Raw genomic sequence first — 10695 nt, forward strand, 5'->3', positions numbered from 1 at the left:
ACAGAATATATCAGAAAGATGGTGACAGCTACCCAAATAAGAGTGCCAAACATAATCGGACGTAGCAAAAAAATAAAACAAGTGAATTAAAGGCACAAATTCAGCCGAGAGTAAGCTATAACAGCCAGTACAGAGACTTGAATATCACTCGAGTACGATTGGGATTAGATATTCCAGCTATAGGATATTTTGCATGAGCGCTAAATTTGTAAAATGCTGGGAACGTCAAAGTTAACAACAAGAGGGTTTTAAAAATATATATATTCGAAGAATGTGGGTCCATTAAAAAAAGTTTCAGGTGAAAATAAAGTGAACACAAAGGAAATGGCAAACTTAATAAATGAGCATTTTGTGTCCATTTGCACAATGACATAAGAAGATAAGTACGAGCTATGTATGGGAACTAAAAATAAGTTAAGCAAAGGGACTTATTGGATTTGACTTATAAAAAATGACATTGGAGAAAATGACAGAACTTAAGGTAGAAAAATCTCCAGGACATCATGCCAGAGTATTAAGGGAATTACAGATGTATTAGTCATAATTTTCCAAAATTCTCCGCGTACAGGAAGTATTAGAAAATTAGAATTGCCAGACCAATAGTTAAAGAGGAAAGAAGGGAGAGAAACCAAGACGCCACATATGACAATTTTCCATCAGTTGTGGAGAAGTCACTGGAATCTAGGATAGACAGAATGACTGAACATTTGGACCGGTATAAGCAGTTCAAAGAAATCGAGCATGGATTCCGAATGGAAAGTCATGACTGACAAATCCAGATAATTTTTCGAGGGGCTTCCTGACATGTTGGATAGGGGGTGTTTCCACAGATATCTTAATGGACCTCCAGGACTGATTTGATAAAATTAATGCGCACAAGTATACTGGTGAAAATTAAACTAATCTTGTAACACACAGTTCGTAATTGGCTGGAAGATAGGACACAAATGAGGAAGGAATGGACATTCTATTGTCATGTGAGAGTACCTTTAAGAAATGGGTGTTTATAAATGGGTGTGTATATAAATATCTGTAATGAGAGTACCTTTACGAAATGGGTGTTTACTACTGCAGTGATGTCAGCTTTTTACTTTCATTTTAGGCTGTTTGCTGTAGGGTGTGTTTTAGTTTCGTTTTCAGTGTTGGAGCTGAAGCCAGACAGAGCAGGTGTACTGTTGATCTCTCTGCCAAGAAAAAACTATCTCTTGATCATTTGGTGAATTCAGAATTATAAATGTTCTCAGTAGTGAATGTAAACCTGATGTGGTTCTGTTAAACGGTGTTTCTTCTGTCTTCTGGATGTTGTTTGGGAAGTTATTAAGGATTACTTAGTGTTATGTTCTTTGGGGTTATATTTGAATTGATGAGAGCTGATATGTTCACTGTATGTTTTAAAAAGGTTAACTTGAGTTCATAGAATAAACATTGTTTTGCTTTAAAAAATACTTTTCCATTTCTGAAGTACCACACCTGTAAAGTGGGCCGTGTGCTCCCCATACCACAATCTATTAAAAGTTGTGGGTCAGGTGAACTCCATGCTACACTTTGGGGTTCTCTAAACCCTGGCTCATAATAAATTGGGGGCTCATCCGGGATAAAAGTCTATCTATTGGATTGGCTTTGTGAACTTAAAGACAGTGAGGGGTGAGCATATTGTAGTTGCTTTTCAGGTGTGTTATTCCAGATTAAGTGGGGACTTTGTTGTGGACAAAAGCTCTTTCAGAGGCTCTGAAGCTTTTGGGATTTGGCAAAAAGATTGCAGTTAACATTACCTGACAAAATGCGAAAAGATGAGGTAATTATGGCGGTGGCTAAGCATTTAAAGTTGCCTGAGATACAGTTTGACTCATTGGAAATGGCAAAAATTCAGTAACAAATTAAACAAATGGAACATGAGAAAGAATTAAAGCAGCTTGAATACGAAAGAGATAGAGAGGAAAAAGAAAAGGAGAGAGAAGAAAGGAGAAAAGAAACGATAGCCCTAGCAGAACAAAAAGAAAGAGAAAGGGAGATACAGATCAGGGAAAAAGATAAAGAAAGAGAGTTTGAACTTCAGAAAATATCCATGAAACATGACAGTCAGTTAAAATTGGCAGGCAAAAAGGGAAACGTACAGTTGGATAGTGAGAAAGAGCGTCAAAGTCGAAGGCTTGGTGGGAATCTATTTAAGTATGTCCAAGCATTGCCAAGGTTTGGTGAGAAGGAGGTGGAAGGCTTTTTCATTTCATTTGAGAAGGTGGCTAAACAAATGGAATGGCCACAGGACATGAGTGATTCAAACAAAGCTGATAGGTAGGGCGAGTGAAGTGTTTGCATCACCACAGGAGGAGGTATCTGGGACGTATGAGGAGGTGAAAAAATCCATCTTAGGTGCACATGAACTAGTGCCTGAAGCCTATAGACAAAGGTTTAGAAATTTAAGGAAAGAATTTGGTCAAACATACATGGAGTTTGAAAGGATCAAACAGAGTAATTTTGATAGGTGGATAAGGGGTTTGAAAATAGACCAAACATATGAAGCTCTCAGAGAAATTATAATTTTGGAGGAGTTTAAAAATTCAATTCCTGATGTAGTGAGAACTCATGTGGAAGAGCAGAGGGTTAAAACAGCAAGATTAGCAGCAGAAATGGCAGAGGATTATGATTTAGTTCATAAATCAAAGCTTGGTTTCCGACATCAGTTTCAGTGAGGGATAGAAACTGGGGACATGAGAAATACTCAAGTGGTAAAGGTGATCTGATGGGAGATAATAAGGAGAGTGTACTTCAGACTAAAAAAGAAATCCAGGAGGGTGGAGGCGACATGAAAAGTTTCAAATGTTTTCACTGTAATAAACTAGGCCATGTAAAGTCACAGTGTTGGTGGTTGAAGATAAGCACTGGGAAGGCTGATGTGGTAAAACAGGATAAGATAGTGGGGATTGTTAAAGTGGTAAAGGAAAGCCCAAGTGAAGTGAAGGAGGTGCAAAAGATTGTACAGCCTAATCAAGAGGTGATTGATAAGAAGGTGCCAGATCTCTTTAAAGAATTTACTTGTGCGGGTAAAGTTTACTCATGTGTATCAGGAGGAGCAGGTAAAGAAGTCACAATTTTAAGAGATCTGGGAGCTCGTCAGTCTTTAATGGTAAGAGATGAGGAGTTATGTAGTTTGGGAAGAATGTTGCCAGAAACGTGGTAATATGTGGAATTCAGAGTGAGAGGAGTAGTGTTCAATTATATAAGGTAAGGTTGGAAAGTCCAGTGAAGAGTGGTGAAGTGGTAATCGGAGTAATAGAGAAACTATCTTGTCCAGGGATACAGTTTATCTTGGGTAATGATATAGCTGGATCGCAGGTGGGAGTGATGCCTACTGTGGTTGATAAGCCAGTGGAAAATCAGACAATTGAACTGTTGAAGGATAAATATCCTCGGAATTTTCCGGATTGTGTAGTAACAAGGTCGCAAAGTCACAGGTTAAGATAAGAGGAGATATATCAGAGAGTGAAGATAAAGGTGAAGTGCAATTATCAGAAACGATTTGTCAGATGGTTGAAAAAGAACAAGAACAGGTGGAGGATGAGACGGATATTTTTAGTTCAGGAAAATTGGTGGAGTTACAACAAAAAGATATCTAAATAAAACGGATGTGTTAGAAATGCACGGAAGAGGAATCTGAGAGTATACCAGAGTGTTATTACCGTAAAAATGATGTCTTGATGAGAAAATTGAGACCTGTACATATGCAGGCGGATGAAAAGTGGGCAGAAGTTCATCAAGTAGTATTGCCGGTAGGGTATAGAAAGGAGGTGTTGCGAGTTGCACATGGGGTACCTGTGGGAGGTCATTTGGGAATAAGGAAATCTCAAGCTAAAATCCCAAAACATTTTTATTGGCCTGGACTACATAAAGGTGTAGTTAAATTTTGTCAATCATGTCACACATGTCAAGTGATAGGGAAACCTCAAGCAGTGATAAAACCAGCGCCCTTAATACCCATTTGAGGAACCTTTTGCAAGGGTCCTAATTTATTGCGTAGGACCACTTCTGAAAACAAAAAGTGGGAATCAATATCTTTTGACGATAATGGATGTGTCTACTAGGTTTCCAGAGGCCATTCCAGTACGTAATATTACAGCTAAAAATATTGTGGAGGAGTTACTTCAATTCTTTACTAGATATGGACACCCTCAGAAATACAATCGGATCAAGGATCAAATTTTACCTCAAGGTTATTCAAAGAAGTTATAGATAGCTTCGGAATAAAACAATTTAAATCAACTACGTACCATCCAGAATCGCAGGGAGCATTAGAAAGGTGGCATCAGACATTAAAGACAATGTTGAGGGCTTATTGTCAAGATTATCCAGAGGTTTGGGATAAAGGAATTCCATTCGTACTGTTTGCAATTAGGGATGCACCTAATGAGTCAACCAAATTTAGTCCTTTTGAACTAATTTTTGGTCATGAGGTAAGAGAACCACTTTAATTCATTAGGTAAAAATTGGTGAGTGAGAAAGCAGAAATTACATTATTGGATTACGTGTCAAATTTTAGGGAACAATTAAATAGAGCAGGTGCATTGGCTGGACAACATTTAAAAGTTGCACAAAATGTGATGAAATGGGTAGCAGACAAGAAATCCAAAGTTCGTAGTTTTGCCATTGGAGATAAAGTTTTAGTGTTGTTACCACTGGTAGGTGAACCTTTAAAAGCAAAGTTTTGTGGGCCTTATCAGTTTGAAAGGAACTTAAGTGAGGTGAATTATTGGTAAAAACACCGGATAGAAGGAAAACTCATCGAATGTGTCATGTGAATATGCTTCAAAGGTACTTTGAAAGGGAAAGAGAGAAAAAGGAGGAGGTTTTAATGATTCTAACTCAAAATGATGAACCAAATCCAGATGACTGTGAACGTGGCATACCTCAAATTAAATTAGAAAATGAGGATGTTCTTAAACATTAGGATAAATTGTTCAGTTACCTTCCAGAGGAAACGCTAACTGACCTGAAAGAGTTATTGATATCACGGGGGCAAATTTGTAGAGATAAATTGGGAAGTACTAAAATTGCTCTACATGATGTAGGTGTGGGAAATGCTGTTCCAATCAAACAACATCCATATAGACTTAACCCTTTAAAATTAGCACAGGTTAACAAAGAGATTGAGAGTCTGCTTAAAAATGGCATAATTGAAGTGGATTGCAGCCAATGAAGCTAAGCCATAGTAATGGTACCAAAACCAGACGGTACCCAACGGTTGTGTGGACTGTAGAAAGGTTAATGCAGTTACAAGAACTGACTCTTATCCTATTGAGAAGCAGACTTTGAGTTTGGTTCTGGCTTTGCAACATTTTCACATTTATGTGACCAGCAATCCGCCTGACACCGTTATATATACTGATCATAATCCGTTGACGTTTTAGGAGCAATTCCGGAACAACAAAGCAAGGCTGTTTCGCTGGAGTTTATTGTTACAGCCATTTCATTTAAAAATAGTACATGTGGCAGGATGAGAAAACGTGATAGCCGATGCTTTGTCACGAATGTGATGAATGGAAGCAGTTTCAGTTGGAGGAAGAGGAACGAAAAAAATGGACTATATTATTATACCTGTTTGCATGTGTTGTTTTTTTTTAAACAAAAAAGTGTATTTACTGTGTGCATTTCTTAAAGGATAGTGAAAAGGTGAAAAATGAAACCATTTGAAGTTGATGGTTTATTTATTTTTTCTTGGGGGGAGGTGTCATGTGAGAATACCTTTAAGAAATGGGTGTTTATAAATGGGTGTGCATATAAATATCTGTAGTGAGAGTACCTTTAAGAAATTGGTGTTTACTACTGCAGTGATGTCAGAATGTGGGTGGAGCTGGGCTATCTGTCAGCTTTTTACTTTTGTTTTAGGCTGTTTGCTGCAGGGCATGTCTCAGTTCCATTTTCAGTGTTGGAGATGAAGCCAGACAGAGCAGGTGTACTGTTGATCTCTCTGCCATGAAAAGACTATCTCTTGAACATTTGGTGAAATCAGAATTCTAAATGTTCTCAGTAATGAACCTGATGTGCTTCTGTTAAAGGGTGTTTCTTCTGTCTTCTGGATGTTGTTTGGGCTGTTATTAAGAATTACTTAGTGTTGTATTCTTTGGGGATTGCATTTGAATTGATGGTTGCTAAGCTGTTCACTGTATGTTTTAAAAAGGTTAACTTGAGTTCATAGAATAAACATTGTTTTGCTTTAAAAAATACTTTTCCATTTCTGCTGTACCACACCTGTAAAGTGGGCCGTGTGCTCCCCACACCACAATCTATTAAAAGTTGTGGGTCAGGTGAACTCCATGCCACACTTTGGGGTTCTCTAAACCCTGGCCCATAACACTATGATTGGCAGCAAGTGACAGGGTGATGTTTCCATGAACTTGTAAAGAGGCCTCAGATTTTTAGTCGATATATTAATGATTTTGGTGGAACAATGGAGAGTTTTTAAATCCAAGTTTGCAGAGTTAGAAAGCATAGCAAGGTGTGTAGATGGAGGTGGAACTACACTGGGACATAGGCTAATTCAATGGATAAAACTGCAATTGAGGAGTTCATTGTGGGGGGTGTTGCCATCATCCATTTTTGATTCAAGAAAGACAAACTAAAATATTTGCAAATTCATGGGTTTTTGTGATAATTGGCAATGGTTTCGTGGTCATCATTCGACTTTTAATTCCAGATTTTTATTGAATTCAAATTTCACCATCCGCGGTGGCGGGATTCGAACCCGTCACCAGAGCCTTACCCTGGGTTTCTGGTGATAATACCACTACGCCACTGCCTCCTCTGAGTTGTGTTTCAGTTGTACAGAGCCTTCCCCAGATACTACCTGGAGAGCTACCTGAAGGTATCAAAGCTCAGGAAAGAAACAATGGCGGCAATTTTGGCCTGTAACAACACTGGTGTTGATGCTATGGGAGCCCAGAGTATTGATGAACTGCTGTCACTTCCAATGCAGCCTTTATGACCACACATGCTGGAAGATCTCCAGAGTAGGCATGCCATATGTGTGCCAAAAGCATGCAGAGTGGGTAGAATGTGATGTCACCTGACCTGGCACCTGACCTGCCAGTTTGGACCTCGCAAATCCTGTTCAGGCCCACTCTTAAACATGCAGCTGCAAAAAAAGTACTTCCACAGCTGGCACTATTTAAAGTGATCAGTATGGAACTATCAAGTGAGGTGCTTTCTTTCAGGCCTTTTTTCTGTTTCTGCAGAATTAGTGGTAATTCTGTGGACCGTGATAGAACATAGAATATTACAGCGCAGTACAGGCCCTTCAGCCCTCAATGTTTCGCCGACCTGTGAAACCACTCTAAAGCCCATCTACACTATTCCCTTATCGTCCATATGTCTATCCAATGATCATTAGTGATGGAGGAGTTCTCAAAAGTTGTAAGAGTTAGAAAGGTGCAGTGCTGGACGTTTCCAAAGGATGGAGTGGAATTTGAAAGGGCATTATTACCCATCAGATGCTCTTGGGCTGCAACATGACATTGAGATGAAGAACAGGCAGCAGTGAAGGGAAACTATGTACAAAGGGAGGTGGCGGGGGGGAGGGGGGGAGGGGGGGGGCTCTCAAGAAAAGACCATATCCACTTCGGGTTTTCAGAAATAACTTCTTTTAGCTCTATCTCAGCCATGGCCTGTGTCTGAATTGGCAGTAGTTCACCAAGAAAGTAGTCATTGCTGTATCACCCCCTCTAACCTGACCTGGATCAGCAGGGCATTGTGAGGGTGGAACTGCCAGTGATTGTCAAGATCACTGTGCCCTTCAATTTCTATGCCTCAGGATCCTTCCAGGTTGGAGTTGATGATGGCACCAACATTTTGCCATATATTGCTGCATCAGGGAGGCCACAAAGGTCCTGTGCATCAAGAAAAAGACTTCATTGTATTCTCTCGATGAAGAGAGAAGCAGGAGGTGTAGCCATGTGGCTTGGCCAAGGTAGCAAGATTCTTAATGGTGCAGAGAATCATTGACAGCACACTGGTAGTTTTTCGGACAACCCCTCTCAACAGGCAGTTGTACAGGAACTGAAAGGGGTACCAACAACTTAATGTACAGGTGATGTGTGACCATGCACAGAGCATCATGTTGGTGAATGCCAATTACACTGGCGGTAGCCATAATGCCCTTGTCCTGTGACAGTTAGCCATTCCTGCTAAACTGAAACCATCATGAATAACAAGAGGATGGTTGCTTGATGACAAGGGCTACCTGCTCTATGTGGCTCCTCCTGCCTCTGGCCTGCTTCTCCATTGGTACTCTTATTCCTTCTCCAAAACACATTTTTGACATAGCTCCAGCATTTGCTGTAGCCAGAACGCACCACCCCTTTCAGAGTTGCAGGCTGCCTTTATGAGTTACTTGCGGTGCATTGTGATCGCCACAGAAGCACCAGAGCTTCCTGCTGAAGGCACAGCCAGTCAGCCGTTCGTGTTGGGCTGTTCTTCACAATCAGGCTGATGAGCGACAGCACAACATTTGCATGATGCCTGCATAATCCGGGCCGAGTGCATGTAGAGGTGGTTGCGATGTGATATTTTCACTGGACTAATAATCCAGAGACCGAGGGAAACACTCTGGGGACCCAGTTCAAATCCAACCAAGGCAGATGGCGAAATTAATAATAATAATAATAATCGCTTATTGTCACAATAGGTTTCAATGAAGATACTGTAAAACGCCCCTAGTCGCCATATTCCGGCACCTATTCGGGGAGGCCTGTACGGGAATTGAACCCGCACTGCTGGTCTTGTTCTGCATTACAAGCCAGCTGTTTATCCCACTGTGCTAAACCAGCCCCATTAATTTGAATTCAATTTTTAAAAAAGTATGGAACCTAAAGTCTAATGATAACCCTGAAAACATTGTCAATTGGTGTTAGGACCTATCTGGTTTATCAATATCCCATAGGGAAGGAGATTTGCCATCATCACCTGGTCTGACCTAAACATGACTCCAGACCCACAGCAATGTGGTTGACTCTTAACTGCACCCTCAAGGGCAATTAGGGATGGGTAATAAATGCTCGCCCAACCAGCGATGCACATGCCCCATGAAAGAATTTTCAAACAATGGTAATTTTGCATTGTCTGTGCTGGGGTGGAGGTTGGGGGGGGTCCGTGCTGGGGTGGAGGTTGGGGGTTGGGGGGGGGGTCCGTGCCGGGGTGGAGGTTGGGGGTTGGGGGGGGTCCGTGCCGGGGTGGAGGTTGAGGGGGGGTCCGTGCTGGGGTGGAGGTTGGGGGTTGGGGGGGGTCCGTGCTGGGGTGGAGGTTGGGGGGAGGTCCGTGCCGGGGTGGAGGTTGGGGGGGGTCCATGCTGGGGTGGAGGTTGGGGATTGGGGGGGGTCCGTGCTGGGGTGGAGGTTGGGGGGGGTCCGTGCCGTGGAGGGGGATGGGAGGGCAAGTGAGTTGGTCCACCTGGCCAGGTGCCAGCCTCCAACAGTTGGACCCATGCGGTCCATGCCACCTGGCTGGGGGGAGGAGGGGATATGGGCAATGATGACATGTCGTCATTCCCCTCCCCCCCACCAGGCCGTCATGTTTTCAGATCATCCAGCGATGCTGGCCGCCGTGGTGGCAGCCGCTCATGTCTATGTTGCCCTGGATGAGGAGGAGGAGGAGCGTGCCAGAGAGGCAGCGCAGGCTGCGGCAGAGGGGCAGGCGGCAGCCGCCCAGGCTGGAGGGACACCTGACCGACAGGACGAGGAGGGGGAGGAGGACGTCACGGCCCCACGGCAACGGAGGCACCCGAGGGCGCCCCGTGTGTACCGGCCCCGGCATTCATACCAGGACCTCACGGACCGGGAATGCAGGAGGAGACTCCGGATGAGCCGGGAAACCGTGGCACACATCTGCCACCTGCTGGCACACCTGTCACCGCGTGGCACTGGCGGGGGACACCCTCTCCCCGTGTCCGTCAAGGTTACAGTGGCCCTGAACTTTTATGCAACGGGGTCATTCCAGGCACCGAGTGGGGACCTGTCCGGCATATCGCAGACATCGGTGCACCGGTGCATCCGGGCAGTGACAGATGCCCTATATGCCATGGCGCACCGCTACATCCGCTTCCCCGTGGACCGGGCCAGCCAAGATGCCCGGGCCGTGGGCTTCTCTGCCGTGGCCGGGTTCCCCATGGTCCAGGGTGCGATTGATGGGATGCACGTCGCCGTGCGGTCACCTGCAGATAACAGGGCCGTGTTCACTAATAGGAAGGGGACCTATTCGATGAACGTACAGGTGGTCTGCGACCACCGCATGATGATCCTGCACGTCTGCGCCCGTCACCCAGGCAGTGTACACGACTCATTCGTGTTGTCGCGGTCATCCATCCCCGGCATGTACGAGGGACGCCATCCCCGGCTGAGGGGCTGGTTGCTGGGCGACAGGGGCTACCCATTGTGATCGTGGCTGATGACGCCTATACGGAGGCCACGCAATGAGGCGGAGAACCGCTACAATGATGCCCATGTAGCGACAAGGGGAGGGATCGAGAGGTGCTTTGGTGTGCTGAAGATGCGTTTCAGGTGCCTGGACCTCTCTGGGGGCGCCCTCCAGTATCGGTCAGATAGGGTCGGCCGCACCATTGTGGTGTGCTGCGTCCTGCACAACATAGCCCAGCAGAGGGGCGATGTGCCGCAGGCAGAGGAGGGCGGAGTGGAGGAGCAGCAGGAAGAGGCC

This window comes from Scyliorhinus torazame, chromosome 6 (genome assembly GCF_047496885.1).
Source record: "Scyliorhinus torazame isolate Kashiwa2021f chromosome 6, sScyTor2.1, whole genome shotgun sequence".
Lineage (NCBI taxonomy): Eukaryota > Metazoa > Chordata > Chondrichthyes > Carcharhiniformes > Scyliorhinidae > Scyliorhinus > Scyliorhinus torazame.